At 42.5% G+C, this 17,393-nt stretch overlaps 1 protein-coding gene across 8 annotated transcripts in view; it reads left to right on the top strand.

The window, feature by feature from the left end:
* The first annotated feature begins 625 nt into the window (after positions 1-625).
* The window catches only part of LOC309653804 (uncharacterized protein), an 85,313-nt gene continuing 68,545 nt past the window's right edge, over positions 626-17,393 (top strand). For 2 of the 8 annotated variants that reach the window (XR_014259516.1, XR_014259519.1), the window contains exon 1: positions 641-952. The gene's annotated coding sequence lies outside the window, so the exon portion shown is untranslated. Of the gene's footprint in view, positions 953-10,975; positions 11,927-17,393 lie in introns of those variants that run through there. The other 6 variants (XR_014259517.1, XR_014259520.1, XR_014259523.1 and 3 more) reach the window with 5 other exon arrangements.

The following is a 17,393-nucleotide window of genomic DNA, read 5'->3' as shown; positions in this document are numbered from 1 at the left end:
CAGAATCCAACAACACATTAAAAGGATCATACACCATGATCAAGTGGGATTTATCCCAAGGATGCAAGGATTCTTCAATATACGCAAATCAGTCAATGTGATACACCACATTAACAAATTGAAGAATAAATACCATATGATCATCTCAATAGATGCAGGAAAAGCTTTCGACAAAATTCAATACCTATTTATGATAAAAAAAAAAAACTCTCCAGAGAGTGGGCATAGAGGGAACCTACCTCAACACAATAAAGACCATATACGATAACTACCAATTAACGATTGCCTCTGGGAAGGGAGGGACAGGGATGGAATTTGAGGGACAGGGAGGTATTGAGGAAACCTCCACTGTGTCTGCAAAAGTTAAAATTGTGTGGAGTGGGTATTGAGTCAGTGTGTTCATCATACTAATCTATGTTTGAAATATTTTATAATTAATATTTTGTTCTTTAAACATATACATAAAAATAACTTAAAATTATAAACGAGAGACAATGCCCTTCTTCCACTCACTCCATCCTTATTAACCACCGTAAAGAGTGATCTGCTGGGTTTTTCTCTCAGAAAATGTAATTACTTTGCAATAAAATGTTAATGCTATGTTCTATCCTTAAAGTCACTTGTTCCAGTGATAAAGCTATGGCTTAATAGAGTTGCTAAATTTTCTTCTAAGTCATTCTTTTAATATTTCATATTTGTCAAATGAGCTGGTAATGATCGGGAACATCTTTGTTTTTACGTCAGGACCATTTCGGCAAAAACTCATCATCAGGCTGTTAACTTCAACATCTTCGAGGGCATGGTGTGCCATGGGGTGCCCCTGGTGACTATTTCAAGAGGCAAAGTGGTGTATGAAGCTGGAGTTTTCAATGTCACAGCAGGAGACGGGAAGTTTATTCCTCGTAAACCATTTGCTGAATATATTTACAGACGGATCAAGCAGCAGGACCAGGTGAGTTGGGGCTAAGTGGGCTGTTAACACGGGCTGGATTGTCACTTGCTCCTGGATGCTGGTGATGGCGTTGTCACATACAATTGGTTAACATATTCACAGGGTGTTAGAAGAGGTTATGAACAAATACAGCTGTCAAAGAAAAAAGTCATTATTGGATGGATGCAGTTTCTTTTGAAGATTGGTGTCTATCAGGTTTCCTAATGGACCAAGTCAGGTTTTCCCAGGCAAGTGTAGGGCCCCTGTGGGCCTTTTGACAATTGCTGTTAGTCAGGGTCCTGTGAGAAGCAGCCATCCAGATGGATAAAGGTGTGACTTTTTTAAACACCTGGGAGAGAAAATGGGTGGGAGCCCGGGAAAGGCTGGCAGAGTCCTCAGCCTGCAGTTCAAGCCTGGCCCCAGTGAAGGAGAGAGGGAGAAAAGCAAGTGGTGGAAACATCCTAGACTACTATACAGACCAAGAAAGGTTGAGCAAGGCCTACAAGCAGCCCTTGAGCCATCTCCTGCATCCAGCCACGTGGCGTGCTGTCATTGGCTGAGAACAGCAGTGGGAGGCATGTCCTCAAACGGACAAAAGGATGGAGTTCGAACTCAACTACTGTCCCTTGAAACATCAAGCTCCCTGTCGTTGAAGGTCTGCAAGGTGTATTCTAATGACCACCAGAGCAATGGCGGAGTTTGAGGTCAAGGTAAATATGAATTCTACCTTGGCTTCCCTTTTCCTAGCTGTGTGGCCAAGAGCAAGTTTCTCTATCATCCTTGGTCTGTTTCCTCATCTGGAAAATGACAACAGTGTGTTCTCCCCAACAGATTGCAAGAGTCAAATGAGATTTTAAAACGTAAGGCACCAGTAGGAGGTCAATAAACATCAGTTCAGTCTCTTTGCTTTCCGCCTTTGATGACCGAATTTATAATAAAGGCCTCCAAGTCTTTGTTATAATCCAGTTGTTAAAAAAGAGGTGTTTGTTCTTTTAATATGTCTTGCATTTTCCAGTGTTTGTTTAGCTCATGCAGTGTTTTAAACAGTTTTAAAAATTCACTTCACTACATACAGTAATATATCAGAATTTTCAGACTAAAACCATCTAAATTGCTGGGTTTGGAGAGAGGCGGGGCACCGTGTGCCCTCAATCCCACATGGTAAGAACAGGCCGGAGCTGGATGGCCAAGCCCTACAGAGGCAGCCTTTCTGATTTTCACCTACAGGCTTCACTCATTAATGTTCCCAAACCGGCTGTGTAGCCATTAGAATTTGTAACCCTTGGGTTAGTTCTAAGGCTTCTGTGTCTTCTTTCCATTTTAAAATATACTTCTCTTTTTCCAACGTTCTCTGGCTGTTTTCCGATTCATTTCGTTTGGGTCTTGTAGTCTCTGATTTCTCCTCTAATGTCTTGTGAAAATTTTTGGCTTGTGGATTCTCAGAGTTTGTTAGATAAGATTCATCCTTTTTAACCACTTCCTAAAGCTTTGATTAAGTAAACAAGTGCTCTAGAATGCTTTAAATTCTCAGGATGCCACAATTCTTTATATACTGTATTTCAGTCAAAATATTTAAGGTTGCAATTTATTTTGCTGGGAGTTAATTTGTAAATATTGACACTGACAGGTGACAGGTAGGTAGAGGCTATAAGGTTTCCATGTATTTCTAAACATCACATGGTAAATAACAGCAATACTAACATTTACTGAGCTTTTACTGAAGGCAAGGCACAATGCTAGGGGCTCTGTCACTGTAACAACCCTGTGAGCGAGGGAGTATTATTTTCCCCACTTTAAGTATTAGGAAACTGAAGCTTCAGGAAATTAAACAACTTGGTCATGTCACATAGCTAGTATATGGCAGGACCAAAACATCAACTCCGGTTATCTGACTACAAAAGCTGTATGCTTAAGCAATAAACCATATAACGTAAACCATAAAGATTGAGTTAAATGAGTTAATGGGAGACAAATTATTCTGAACTAGGTTTGGGGAAAAAATCTAAATGAGAGGCCTTGATGGCAGCTAGTTTATTCATGACACTTGTAGTAGTAATCCAAGGGAGGAACAGATAAGCGTTGACTTAGGAGAGATAGTACCGACAGAACTGGGTGATGAATCATGTGACACTTGAAGTGAATCCAGGACCAGCCTGCTCCAGGCTGTCAGTACCAGTTGCCCACCAGCAGGGACACTAGACTAACTGGGAACCCCTGACAGACTGTATTTAAAGGACTGACTTTGCCTAAGTCTTCCTCTTGTAGGGAAAATATGCCGAGATCACCGAATGACTGGCTTCATCAGTTCTCCTTTTCAAATTGTTGTTGGGTATTTTATTGGCAAAATTAATGCCAACATCATTTTTTAGGAGTTCACTATCAATTTTGTGAGTTATTTTAGTTTCTCAATATTTTCTTCTGATACCAACTTTTTAGGTATTCTAGTGCATTATTGTTTTTACAATAACAATAAATAATAGTTGCATTATAATATATTGTTCTGAGCACTTACTATCTGCCAGGCACTGTATTTGGTGTAATTTATATTCATTATTTTACCTAACCTGCACAACAAGCCATGTGGGAGATATTGTCATCCCCATTTTACAGAATAGGAAACTGACTCTCAGCAAGATTAAGTAACTTTACCTGGGCTGAGCGGTAAGTAAACGTAAGAGCCAGGGTGTGTGATAAGACCTTTCTGATTCCCGCTGTACATGAGACCTCTGTAGAGCAAGAAAAGAGAAGAAAATGATTGTGAAACTCAAATCATGGGGAATGCATTATTTTAAAAAGTGTTGATGTGGAAAAAGTATCAAATAAAATGAATCAAATGAGGTTGGGGGACTGTGTGGAGATGTTTCAGACCTTTTTTCTCTCCATTAGGCGAAGATAATTTCATAGAAGGAAAATATTACGCTAAAGTTAAAAAGAGTTGTTAGGAATCCTAGATTTTAAATTCACATGAGGTAATTAGAGCTCTTACTTTGGTTTTCATTTGAAATATTCAGATTTCTTTGTAAGTGAGGATAAGAGTTTGAAGGCAAGCAGGAAAGGCCCATACCATTTCTCCTGCTCTTCTGTTATCCTTCCCAAGAAAATTAATCACTTGCCACTCTGGACTCCAAAGCACAGATTGTAGAGACACGCCAGTGTTTGTCAGTCCCAGAACTCAGCTGGTCTCCTGGCTAGAATTTTAGTTCTTTGAGGAACTTACTTTCTTATTCCCAGTACTTCCTATGTAGTAGGCGTTTGATAAATAAACAAATTGCAAATGGAAGGAGCAAAGACTATAGTTTCAGAGGTCATAGAAAGGACTTGAAATAAATTTACACAGAAGATTGCCTCTTGCCTCGTCCCAAACAGTGGGGTTGTCTGTGAACTTGATTCTTATCCACGATTTTATTACTTAGTGAAACTTGGCATCATGCTGTGCAGCTATCACTGTTAACGGATATTGTGAGGAATTTCAAAGGACAGAAATGACATTGTAATGCAATTTGACAGCTTCAGGGAATTGTTTACTTTATTTTAATATTTAAACAGGGGATCCTTAAGGGAAAAAATTTAAATCAGAAGATGAAACCTCAAAATTTATTTGATAAATGTTACATAATAAAATACGTATTTCAATTCAATATAAAAAGTCACTTAAGGAAGAGGGTTGGGGGATTCAGGAAAGAAAAATAAAAGAGGAAGGAAAAAAAGGACATGGCCCCTCGGTATCCATAGGGTTTGGTGCTCAGTATCTGCAGATACCAAAACCCACAGCTGCTCAAGTCCCTTATACTGTTGGCCCTCTCTATCCATGTACTCAACCAGCTGTGCACATGGAGGGCCACGGTAACAGCAACTTGGGTGTTCAAGTACATTTTGAAAGAAGAAAATCAACTTACATACTACTCATTCTTTACCAAAAAAAACAAAAACAAAATCTTTTTAAACTCAAATGGTTTATTATTCCTAGAATTTTTGTTTGTTTAGGGTATTATAATTTTTACCAAACTTTGGAAGCACAGACATTCTTCAAGTCATCCCTTTTTCTCTTTTTTCAGTAATAAGCAACCCAATCTATTTTGGAAAATTAGGGTCACATTGCATTTTCTAGAGAAGCAGGGATAACTTCATGGAGTAATGCATGGTTTCAGAATACTGCTGCCAAAGCTTTTAAACTGGCTTGTGCCTTTGCAACCATAAGCATAATTTGCCTTTTAGATAAGATAAAATTAAATGGATGGCTGATCTAGTCCTTGAAACGGGTGTTCTCCATTTCCGAAATAACAGTTTGTCAATGTCTTTCTCAATGTGGTAGCTCAGAGAAAATAATTTCATATCATCAGCTGCCATGTAATTCTGATTTCCTCGGATTGATTGCTAGTAATTGCAAAAGGCGATACATATGTTGGAGCCAGCTCATTTTGGCTTATGAGAGACACTTCTATGTATCCCTTCCCAACTCCTCCTTCAGTGGTGTCAGTAGCTTGAAATCAGCCATGGTGAGAGCATTTACACAACAGAAATAGGCAAGTGCTATAAATCAGGGCTTTAGGAGTGATGAGAAAAGGGGAAGGTGGGTTGTCAACATTTACCAGTACATCACTGTATACAGGGACTTTGTAAGTACTCTCTTTTCATGTTTTATCTAACCATTCAATGTTCATCCAGTAAATACTTATTGATGACCAATTATGTGCTGACATTGTTCTTGAGAAATAGCTCACAGGGTATTTTGAGGATTAAATGGAAACATTTGGTGGATAGTAAAACATTATCAAAGTGCAAATGTCCATGTTATAGATCACCTCTGTTGAATCTAGTGATTCATAGTCCCCTGGAGAGCTCAGTCCTGTGAGGACCTCTAAGAACCTTGAAGTTCACCAGGTACTGAATACCTACCTCTAAATTCACCAGCCAGGAATGGATTTCATTCTCAGGGAGTCGCTGCTCATTTGGACCGTTTGGTGTTAGGTCAGTGTCTGCTGTTTGGTATTTGGAAGTTCTGTTGTCTTTATCGCTATTTTAGTATCTTAGCCTCCATGATCAACATCGTATTAGTAACTTCTTGGGGTTCAGGATTCTTGTCTATGGTCTTAAAAATCTCAGAGAAATCTAGCATCCTAGCATTTTACTCTCTGCAGACAATACAGGTAAATTTTCTATCAATTTTAAGCTTCCTCTCTTCCCTGATCAGCTAACCAAAAACATTTCTGCAATCATGCGGGTATAGTGATTGCAATTAATATTTATTCATAGCACTTCATATCGCGATATAATTCTCATTTTTGTCTATAAACTCATCACAGTGACAATCATCATTAAGTACTATGAACTCAAATTGAGCTCCCATCTACCTAAGTAAACCACCAGCGCCCTGCTGGGTGAGGTGCCATCCATGTTTCCTGTTTTACTTAGGATAGCCTCTCACAGTGTTTTACCCTCAAACCTTTCTATTTGATTGTGAACCCACCAAGATGGGAAGAACTGCTGGCGGGGTGTGCTCGTCTAATTTTGGCCAGCCTGTACTGGGGGAAAAAGATGTCCCCACCCAGATCAGTCTTCCAAAGGTGTGCGCTCAGGATCCTAGTCTCTTTTAGGTGCTCCTTAAGAAAGCTTTCAAGTGATTTTAGATAATGCTACCCTCAGGAGATTCTATTGCCCAATATCATCTAAAAAGTTCTAAAAAGTCCTACAGTCAAGAAATCTTTCATTTAACAAATGTTTGTTAAGCACCAGATACAATTCCATATTCCAGGTGCTGGGGATACAGGTGTAACTAAGACAGCAGTCCCTGGGCTCAAAGAGCTTTAATCCTACTTCTCTTTCAACTATAGTTTGTGGGTGCTTAAGTTCTAGTTCTGTTTGAGATGCTAATTACACCTCCCTGTGAAGAGGTCAGTTAGCCACTTGGATAAAGGAGTCCGGAAATTGGGAGGCATTGGGGCTGGACATAAAATTTAGGAATCCTGGCATCTACATTTATTTAAAAACACAAGTCTGAGGCCACCAGAGAGACTGTAGACAGAGAAGAAAGGGGACTTGAGAAAGAGCTCTGGGGCTGCCAACCTTCAGAGGCTGAGGAGAGGTGGAGGGGAGGAGCCAGCCAAGGAGCCTGAGAAAGCTGACCAGTGAGATCAGAAGAAAAGTAGGAGAACACGGAGAAGATAAGAGACCTGCTTACTTTGTTCAACCCAGAACCCTCTGATACTTCATCCTGGTCTTCCTGTGAGCTTTATGCTGCATTAATGTCCTCTAAGAAGTGGGTATGCAGGGACTTCCCTGGTGGCGCAGTGGTTAGGAATCCGCCTGCCAATGCAGGGGACAAGGGTTCGAGCCCTGGTCTGGGAAGATCCCACATGCCGTGGAGCAACTAAGCCCGTGCACCACAACTGCTGAGCCTGTGCTCTAGAGCCCACGAGCCACAACTACTGAGCCTGCATGCCACAACTATAAAGCCCGCGCGCCTAGAGCCCGTGTTCCTCAACAAGAGAAGCCACTGCAATGAGAAGCCCGCGCACCAAAACGAAGAGCAGCCCCCGCTCGCTGCAACTAGAGAAAGCCCGCATACAGCAATGAAGACCCAACGTAGCCAAAAATAAATAAATAAGTAAAAAAAAAAAAAAAAAAAAAAAAGAAATAGGTATGCATGTAGTTGGGAAACTCAGGATGGTGTCCCTGTCATCACTGTACTCATCCTGGATACCTGGGAAAGAAGCCCACTTTGGACCCAACCACTAGGATAAGCTCTGAGAATTATACACTGGTTGCACCAGATGCTGATGCCCATGTCAGGGCTGGGCACGTCACACTGGAGATGGAGTTTGCCATTTGCCACTAGAGAGAAGCCACGTGACTACTTTTCCTGAGAGCTGCAGGGTAAGTCTGCTTAGAAAACATGTGCAGCCGAACTCTGGAATAATGCAGGGAAGGCTTAACATTCTGCAGAACGAGTGCCATCACCTTTGTATTTCGTCACCGTGAACATCTACTGAGGTTCTAAAATGTATATAGAGTACAGTGCCAGGGGCAATAGACAGTACAAAGATGGACAAGACCTGGGTCTAGCATTAAAGAGCTTATGTAACCACATCTAAGGATAAGAAAAGATTAGAAGGTTGAAAGTACTGCAAGGCTTGAGACCAGAACTTAAATTGTCTTTGATTCCTGTCAACTTGTCTATAAAGGGGAAGACTGTGAAGTGTGGGGCAGCAAAAGCCTCCCCAGAGAGGGTCAGTCTGTGTCTGAGGTGGCGGTGTGGGCAGGAGTGGTTAACAGCCCACAGCCATCCTGGCAGGAAATCGGTCCCTGCCCGTCCCGAGCCTCAGCAGCAGATGAAGAGGAAGGCTGTGTGCACGTGAGACCTGGCCAGTCAGGTCAGAGACATTTGACGGTCAGTGTGACCAGAGTGACCAGCCAGGCTAAGAGGGGCCTCGTGGCATTGCTAGTACAGTGACTGAGCAGCCGGAAAGGGATTCTTAGACAAGTGCAAAGGGCAGGTGCAACCTGGGGAGAAGATCAGTGCTGAAGCAGAACAAAAGAGGATGAGGGAAACTGAGTCAGCTCTGGCCAGGATAACTGACACAAAGAGGAGAGGAGCTCAACTAGGGATCTCCTTCCCACCAGCATCCTTCCACCCTTAATAGGAATTTATCAAGTATTTACTGAGTACTTGTTTTGGAGAAACAGAGCAATAGACCAACCCTGAGTCTGCTGGAGGAGATAGACAGATAATTACAGAAAATGGTAAGCACGATACTGGATGGGGCAGAGAGGTCTAAAGCTCCCTGGGCTAATGATTGCCTGGGCTGAGTTACCGAAGATCCATTGGAGATATTTAGGTTAAAAAAAAGAGGGTGGGCATGCCATGATGGTTGAAGGCATGGCCCTGGCAGAAGGATGCTTGGAAGGATGCCGATTCACCTGGTTTGAGTCACCCCTGAGCCTGCAGCTGGGTTCAGGGAAGGGATCCTCCGAGGGACCTGCCGGCTTGTGGAGCAAGCCCACCCCCTGAATGAGGAGGGGGGGGCCCGGGCTTGACGGTCCCGCTTAAATCACTGGTATTGGTCATCAGTCCCCAGGAAGGAGTCCAGGAGAGACAAACAAGTACAGATGAAAGCCACAAACAGAAAGGTTTCGAAGGAACTGTTGGAACAGGGAGATGGGGGTGCTGATGAGGGACATGCTGCACAAAGGCAGGTGGCACAAATATCTGCCCACTGGTGTCACTTTCTCCAGGGGCTGCAGAAGAGGCTGATGCTTGAACTGAAATATGCCACGGGTTTTGCCGAGTGCAAATACCAACAGGAAAAGAGAAAAGCAAGACTCTTTACGTTGTCTGCAAGAGAAGGGTTGAAGGAAAGTGGAAACAAATCCTGGTTTGCTTGGATGGTCCTGAATTTTACCTGTTAATTACGTTTAGTACCCTTTACACTCTCAGAAGTGTCCCAGTTTGGATGATAAATTATATGGTCACATTAGGTTTAAGTACATACATATAGTTGGGCTTGAAAAATAAACCAGGAGAAGAAAAAACATGGAGACTAAGACCTGAAACGGGGGATGTGGTCAGAGAGTGGGGTATTAAATTAATTTAAAGTTTCAGGTGTGGATTGGCTCCAGGTAACTACAATGTCCAGGGGCTGGGTGGCAGCCAAGGGAAGTTGGTGCTTCATTACCCCGTGTCGATGTTCAAGGTGATGGCAGGATCCAGGGCGAAGGAAAGGACTGAGTCGATAGCGAGCCAAGATGCAAGTCCAGCAAAGCATCCAACCAGACACAGAAAGTGGACAGAGGCTTGGACTTGTGCACAGAGGGCAGGGGTCTTCCTAGTCACTAAGTGATCAGTGTGCTTCAAATTCCACTGTAGGGACACGGTCTCTGTCTTGTTCTCTGCTTTATCCTCTGTGCCTGGCAAAATACCTGGGGCTTGTGTGTGCTCAGTAAATATCTACTGAATGAACGAAGGAAATGCTTTGTATCTGGGAAATCTCATGTGCCTGTGAGGTAGGTTTTATTCCTTGCATTTCATAAGTGAGTGAGTAGGCTCAGAGGAGCTTATTAACTTGCCAGTTTCCTACAGCCAGTAAATGGCAAAGCTAGAATTCAAACTTAGACCTACCTTTCTCCAAAGCCCACACGGTTGATCACTACAATATATTAGTTTTGGTGGTCAAAATAAGACAGATGTACACAAACGTACACACACACATATTTATTTTTTAAGAGCTTTTATATGCTAGGCATTATTCTAAATGCTTTACATATATTTAATCCTCACAACCCCCCTATAAATTAGGAGCTATTACGATCCCCAGTTTATAGCTGAAGCACAGTTTTAAGTAACATGCCCAGGCCCTTAACCACTGTGGTTTACAATTACTTGACTTGCCAGTGAATTTGTGTCCACATTGACAAACAGTAGGATTTACTTACTTCTTATGAATCCCTTTGTTTAGAAAGTCCTGATTTCAAAAGTCTGTTCAAGCACTGAATTAACTCTAGCTGAATCCAGGGTTCTGCTACACAGTTGGCCACCAAAGAGGTATAGTTCCAGATGGGAGATTCTGTAGAAGGCTTGTTACAAGCGGGGACTATCAGGAAAATGAGGAAACACACACACAGATTGCTAGAATCTGAAACAAAAAGCTGAAAGTCTTAGGAGACGTACAACAAAGCACTCTGGGAATATAGACACCTAGAATTGAAACTACAAGGAAAGGTAGAATGTTGGAAAAGCCTGTAAGGTGGTTATAGAACAGAATGTGTGAGGATATGGCAGAGGCCCCAGTGAAAGTTGCACTGGAAGGAATGATTGTTAGGAAGTGTTCCCTGGGCCTTTGTCTGATGCAGATCAACCCCAGTGAAAGAGTGGGGCAATGCCGGTACCCGAGGTCGCCGGGAATTTCTGTGAAAGGGCAGGGCATGGGAGGCACATGATAAATTCACAAGGCTCATTTTTGGTCTCACAGTTCACTTAGGGAGCAGAACTTAGCTTTGAATTCAAGAAGTCAATAAGCCACAAGAGAAAAATGAAATGTTCTATTTCAGACTTGCACGCCTACCCCCGTGGAGCGTGAACCCTATAAGGGAGAAGTCATCACACTGAAATCCAGAGGGACAACAGAAGACTCCACACATGGGACCAGGAAACAGGCCCCCTCCTGAACCCGGTGCTGTCAGTAAGGGATAGTGGGCAGAGAAAGTTTTCCTCCCTGACAGCATATGGAATTAGCATATCTCTTTCTTCCTTAGTGTTTAAAGAGTCCATGGTCAAGGTCAAAGACTTCAAAGTGACCTCAGACTCAAGGACAGTTCAGCCAAAGGGCAGGCTGATAAAAGACCTCTTGACGCAGAACACTTGGATGAGCCTTCCAGGTTGAAGCAGGCCTTGGGCTAGCTGGAGGTTTATTCTCTGAGGCGTCAGGAAACATTGCACAGAGGCCTAGAGAATCAAGTATGAGCAAGAGGCTGGTAACACAGAGGGAGGCTGTTATTGAGGAAGGTTGGCACTACTTAAAACTGAGAGTGCAAGTTTATAGTCAAAATTGATAAACCGATTAGGACTTTATCTGGAAGAAATGAATCTATGTATTGTAAAGGCAACCATATTCTAGAACTTAGAATGGAATGAAAAATGAATCATGTTGCTTTGGGTATAATTTTTCAGGAAAATTATTTGATAGCTTATTTCACATAGTTTTAGAATAATATAGATATGGTCATTTAAAAAACATTTGAGTGCTTCATCAGTTTTCTCTTAGTCTTTTGACATTCAAATCTTTCTTTTTGAAACACATATTATCATCATCCTTGTCAATTTTCTTTTTCTTTTTCTGGGTTTTTTGGGTGTTTTTTTTTCCAGTTGTTTTCTGGTCCTGCTCTGCCAGGTACCTATTTCACCATGGCTTTCCTGTGATTTCAACATTTCTCTAACATCATTTCCACTGACTTCATGAAATCTACATGTTTTGCCAGTTTTGCAATTTCACTAGCCTCTATGGCTTTGTTTTGAGTCAACGTGGCTGAAAGATGCTGCAGTGATACCTTCCGGCCCCTGTGCTTCCTGGTCTGTGCTCTGAACCTTCTGGGTGTGCAGAGAAGCTGAGTTTATATTCCTTCTCCTGGGTAACTAGGCCAAGAGGGATTTTTAAAACATGCAGTAAAATCAGGGCAATTATGTTCTCACTGCAGACACATCTGCCCCGACTTACTCACTTAGATCTGGGGTGTAGTCACACTTTTGACAAAGGATGGTAGGAATCTAGTTTACTCAGTTGTGATTCGTTTTGAACACACAGTAAAAAGGATGATGAAATACATCTATGGAAGAATCACAGGTCTTTTTTCTCAGGTAAGAGATACCTTAAAATACGACTTTTCTCCTCCACTTTGGTTGATGAAAAAATTCGACAATAAGATGACTGAATCCTCTGAAAAGAAAGAATGAAATTACTTTTTTATCTAGAAGCCAATTTTCACTCATCCTTTAGAATTCAGCTTAAATATCACCCTCACTCAGAGGCTTCCCCAGACCCAACACCATAGGGTTAAGTCCCACTTTCTGTTCCTCCATATCAAGGCCACCACGTACCCCATCACAGCACCACACCCAACTGTACTATATCTACCTGCTTTACTTGTTGGCCTCCCCCAGGAAACTGAAAGCTCGTTCAGGGCAGGGCTGTCTGGTCCACTGTTATTTCCCCAGCATCTACCAGAGCACCAACTGATGGGCATTCAATGGATAAGTATCAGAGGACATGGAGGAGTTCCTGCTAAGTTCCTGAATTGATACTGATGAACTAAGTGAGAACTTTCAACAAAATAAGGATAAATTTTGTGGAGTATTTTAGTGTAAAGGGGCTTTAAATGAAGACTACTGACTCATTATCTGGTATTTGATGGATCTCTTTGGGAGAATGAAATAGCCTTAGGACTCTACATGAACAAAATCATTTGAAATGAATGTGGGGATCCCTTTGTTGCTTTCCTTAGGCTTTGTCATGAAAATGTTTGTAGAAACATAGTTCTAAATAAATGACATAAGGCAATGGAAAAACATGATTTCAAGCTATTGATATTTAATACCTTGTTTTTCAGGATTGCCTCTGGTATACAAAGTAAGGGTCCCTTTGTCACTAAACAATTGCATTCTCAAGGTCTGTCCAAAGACTAGATGGAATTAGTAGCTTTTTTTTTTTTTTTTTTTTAAATATTCACTCCTTCCTCTGATGGGCAGTATGATGTACTGGGAAGCAAAAAAGTGTGGGATCTAAACTTCTATTTCCTAGTTGTGAGGCCTTAAACAATTCTTAAAATTAAAATACATTATGAATTTATCAAAACATACCAAAAGCAAAAAAATTAACATAATCACACTTATATACCTATTATCCTGTTTAAGATAGAAAACTTTACCAGTACAGCTGAAGAGCCCTGTGTGCTTCTCTATTCATTTCCCTTTCCTCCCCCAAGGTAACCAGTGTCTGGAATCTGGTGTTTTATTCCCATGTACAATACATCTTTTATATATTTGCTATATGTGTACATATCTCTAAGCATTGTTTTGTAGTGGTTAAATCTCATAAAAGCATTATATAGTATGTGTTGGTTTTTTCTTTGTTTGTTGGTACGTATTCTTTGGTTTCTGCTTTTTTGCAGTCAACATGTTTGGGAGTTATTTGTTTTGCTAGGTCTAGCTCTAGTTATCCATTTTATTGCTATACAGTATTTCCTTGTATGACCACACCGTAATCTATTTACCCATGTTCCTGTTGATGGACATTTAGGTCGTTTCCATTATCATAAACAACACTGCTATAAGCGTTTTTGTACCTATTTCCTTGTGCTCACTGAGTGCTTCCCTAACGTATATGCCTTGAGTGAAGGGGAGTGGAACTGACGGGTCCAATGGTGGGCGCATTCTCCCCTTAGTTAGATACTGGCAAATTCTTGTCCAAAGTGGAAACATATGCCCTCCATAACAGAGTGGAAGAGTTTCTGTTGCTCCAGATTCTCACCAACATGAGATATTGTCCAACGTACTAACTTTGCTAATTTGATTCTTTTCCAAGTTATCTTATCGGAGGTTTAATTTGCATTTTCTTGGGTGCTAATGAAGTTGAGCTCCTTTTTATCATGCAGTTTAATTGATCTTACTAAGCGTCAGCGTCTTCATTTATAAGATGAGAATAATAGTATCTTCCTAATGCACAAGGATGCTGTGAGGGTTACAAAGCCCATACTGTGTGGTCAGCATGGGCTAGCTAAGATTACTGCTAATAGTGTCATGATGAAATAATAAACAGTGTGCTGCCCAGAGACTGCCGAAGTCTTGACTGTTCTCCTTCTGTGGCAAAGGTCACCAGGCTTGGTAATGCCAGCTCCTTTGGCAGCTGGAGGAGCATGGAAGCCAAGACCGGAAGGGCGGAGTGAGAGCAGGCACAGGGTGAGGGATTAGCACGGGCCTGGGGAGGGCTCAGTGGGCATGGTGGCCCTGGGTCCTGGCACATGTGAGCAGTCAGCAGGGGCACAAGCAGAAATACGGGGGATGAGCAGAGCCTGGCTCTCAAGTGACGCCCGTAGATCCAGCAGGTCCCAATGGCAGCATCTACCAGCTACACCTGGGACCCTCTTCTCTCAGTGTTTTCTCTCCCCTCTGCCTGCCCACTGGAGAGGAGACAGCATCTTGTGTGGGAAAGAGTGTCGGCCTGTCACTGCCTTTAAAATCACAAAGCTGGATTTGAACCAGGTGATCTAGATGCTTGACATTCCTGAGCCTGTTTCCCTACTGGTAAGGTGGGAACAATTACTAATACTTCCTTGGCAGGGAAGAGGCGAAAGGATTAACTGAGATGATATGGAAGGTCAGATTCATCCTCTTCTTGTGGCCCTCCCCTACACCTGCTTTTACTCTTTTTTTGCCTTCTTTCTCACTTACCTACTATCGAACCCCCCTGAAGGCACCAATAGATTCATTAGATTTCTTTGTGTCAAACCCACTCCCTTTCCTTCTTTTTGGAGAATATCTGCGGACAAGTTAAAAGGAAATAAAGGCAGTGGATCTATCATTTATTAAACACCTACTGTTTATAGAACACAAACCAAACCCCTCAGTTTTGGCTGCCACTGTCCCTCAACAGTACAGTGAGTAACACAAAGAAGTGCTCAATGAATTCATCTTGGGAAGAGAAGACAAAGAAGATTATGGTGATGGAGGAAGAAGAGAGAAATAATTCACGAATGAAAATCAACACTACAGCAAACCATTATTTGTGTTCAGGGGTCAGGACGGCATTTATCTCAGGAGCTATCCATAGCGTGTCAGGGGAGTTTGTAAAAATCTAAATGGCCAGTTGTGAAATATATTTGCCCACATTTTAACTCAGCCTATACAATAATCTAACACGATAAAATAACTATGTTATATTTGTTATACAAAATATTTGCAACTGCATTATGATTGAAAGTTCCTTGAGGGCAGGGACAGTTTCTTAACAGCTTGTGCCCCAAACAACACCAGCACAATGATTTACACAGGGCAGACCTTCACGATGGGCTTGGTGAATTGAAATTAATGTACCGTGGCTGAGGGGATTTAAAGGAAAGCGTCTGAATTTGGAAAGGCTCGCTGAAAGAAAAGGATTTAAAATCCTATTGATGAAGACAGTCACACCTGGCAGAGGAGAGAAGGAAGTATATTCTAGGAAAAGGAACAGCGCAGCAAAAGCAGAGGTTGGCTCAGCCAGGGCCATCAGCCAGTGGAGGTTCACTGGGGACTGGCCATTGTGGCTCTATGGGCCAACGGAGTTTTCCAAAACAAGCTGTTGGGGTAAGGAAGTATTAACAGTATTTGCCTTAGAATAGGATGTAGTCTCCACAAGAACACAGAACCTTTGGCATTTTCTTTAATGATTTCTATAAATGTGCACAATAGGTCATTAATATAACATTTATTAGGCCCTTATTGAAGCAGAGCAGGACCCATTGGGGCTCCTGGACATGGAAGCCTTTCTGTGTCCCCTGTTTCTTGTTTGTAGGGAATAGACTCCAGCCTCCATGACCTTCCAAAGGGCAGGTTTGAACAGTTGCTAATCAGGGAAGGGAGGGGATGCAGAGACAAGGGAGGAGACCACCTGAGGCCAGATCAAAGGAACCAGAGAAGCTCATCGGGAGACCACCGGAGGCCAGATTAAAGGAGTGCAGGCCCTGCACACACCCTGATCCTTATCAGCAACTCTGCCCCTAAATCATTGCTATAAAACTCCTCACCAAATCCTCCCAGGTTGGGACACATGGTTTTTGAGGCCTGAGCCTGTGATGTCCCCCTTTGCCTGGCAAAGCAGTAAAGCTATTCTTTTCTACTTCACCCAAAACTCTGTCTCCAAGATGCGCTTAGGCACCGGTACACAGAGGCCGAGATTTTGGCATCATTATTAGGTGTCTAGAGCAGCGTTGGAACCTCCCCCGAACCCCGTGTTTGTGCCTGTCCTGTTCATCACCCAGCGAGATTCCGACGGGCGTGTCACCGACCCTCATCCTGCGCAGGTGCGGCCCTCACTGGGCTGCGGGGCTGAGTGAGCGCTCGCCCCACCCACTCCAACGGGGCATCTCCTCCCATCCGCGCACCAGGAGACTGCTCACCCCTCTGCAGGCAGACATTTGGGAATTCTTTATTCTCCACTCCCCCTCCTCCCAAGGCCTGCATTCTTTTCTTAAGTGGTTTACAGTACTCTGAGTTGCTTTACACCTTATATGCAACTCGCTCTTAAGGCTTCTCTTCTCTGGGGAATTCTAGTAACAAGACGGCTTGCTTTCTCTTTTCTAAAAGAGCACGGCCCGTCCCCTCCAATCAATATTTACTGGCTCTAGGTCTGCTGAGAGGGAGAGAGGTTTACGTTAAGAAGATGTAGACACAGCCCTCAGGGAGCTTATAATAAAAATGTTACAGGGAGAGGAGTCAAAAAGTTCCTAAGATTCTTAGGAGTGGAACTATGCCGGCAGTGGTGGGATTTCAAGGGAGTTCCTGAAAAAAGGATTTTCTTGTTGTGGTTTTTGTGTTGTTTTTTCCTTCTCCTCCTCCTCCTCCCCCCTGCTCCTCTTTCTTGTAGGCAAAGAAGGAAAAAATGAAGGTTTCTGAATCTTAGTTGTAGGATCCTAGAATCTACCTTTATGCCATGGAGCTAATGAAAGAGGGGAAATTGAAGGCATGAGTTGGTATTTCTTTTTCTTGAAATTCTTTGGAGGACAATGGTCTAACACTAAGAAGGAAAGATTCTTAGACTAAGATGGGAAGGGTGTGGGCAAAGACTCAGAGCCCCAAAAGTTATGCTTCATGCACCAGAGGACACATGACATGGGCAAGGAGCCTGAGATTTGGAATGAGAAGGTGGTTTTCATCACTTAACCTCTCTGAACCTCCATTTCTTGATCCATGAAATGGAAATGATGATACCTGCCCTGCTTA

The sequence above is a fragment of the Balaenoptera physalus genome (genome assembly GCF_965194825.1).
Source record: "Balaenoptera physalus genome assembly, contig: HAP1_SCAFFOLD_1213, whole genome shotgun sequence".
Classification (NCBI taxonomy): Eukaryota; Metazoa; Chordata; class Mammalia; order Artiodactyla; family Balaenopteridae; genus Balaenoptera; species Balaenoptera physalus.
This window is presented reverse-complemented; position numbering and strand designations above follow the sequence as displayed.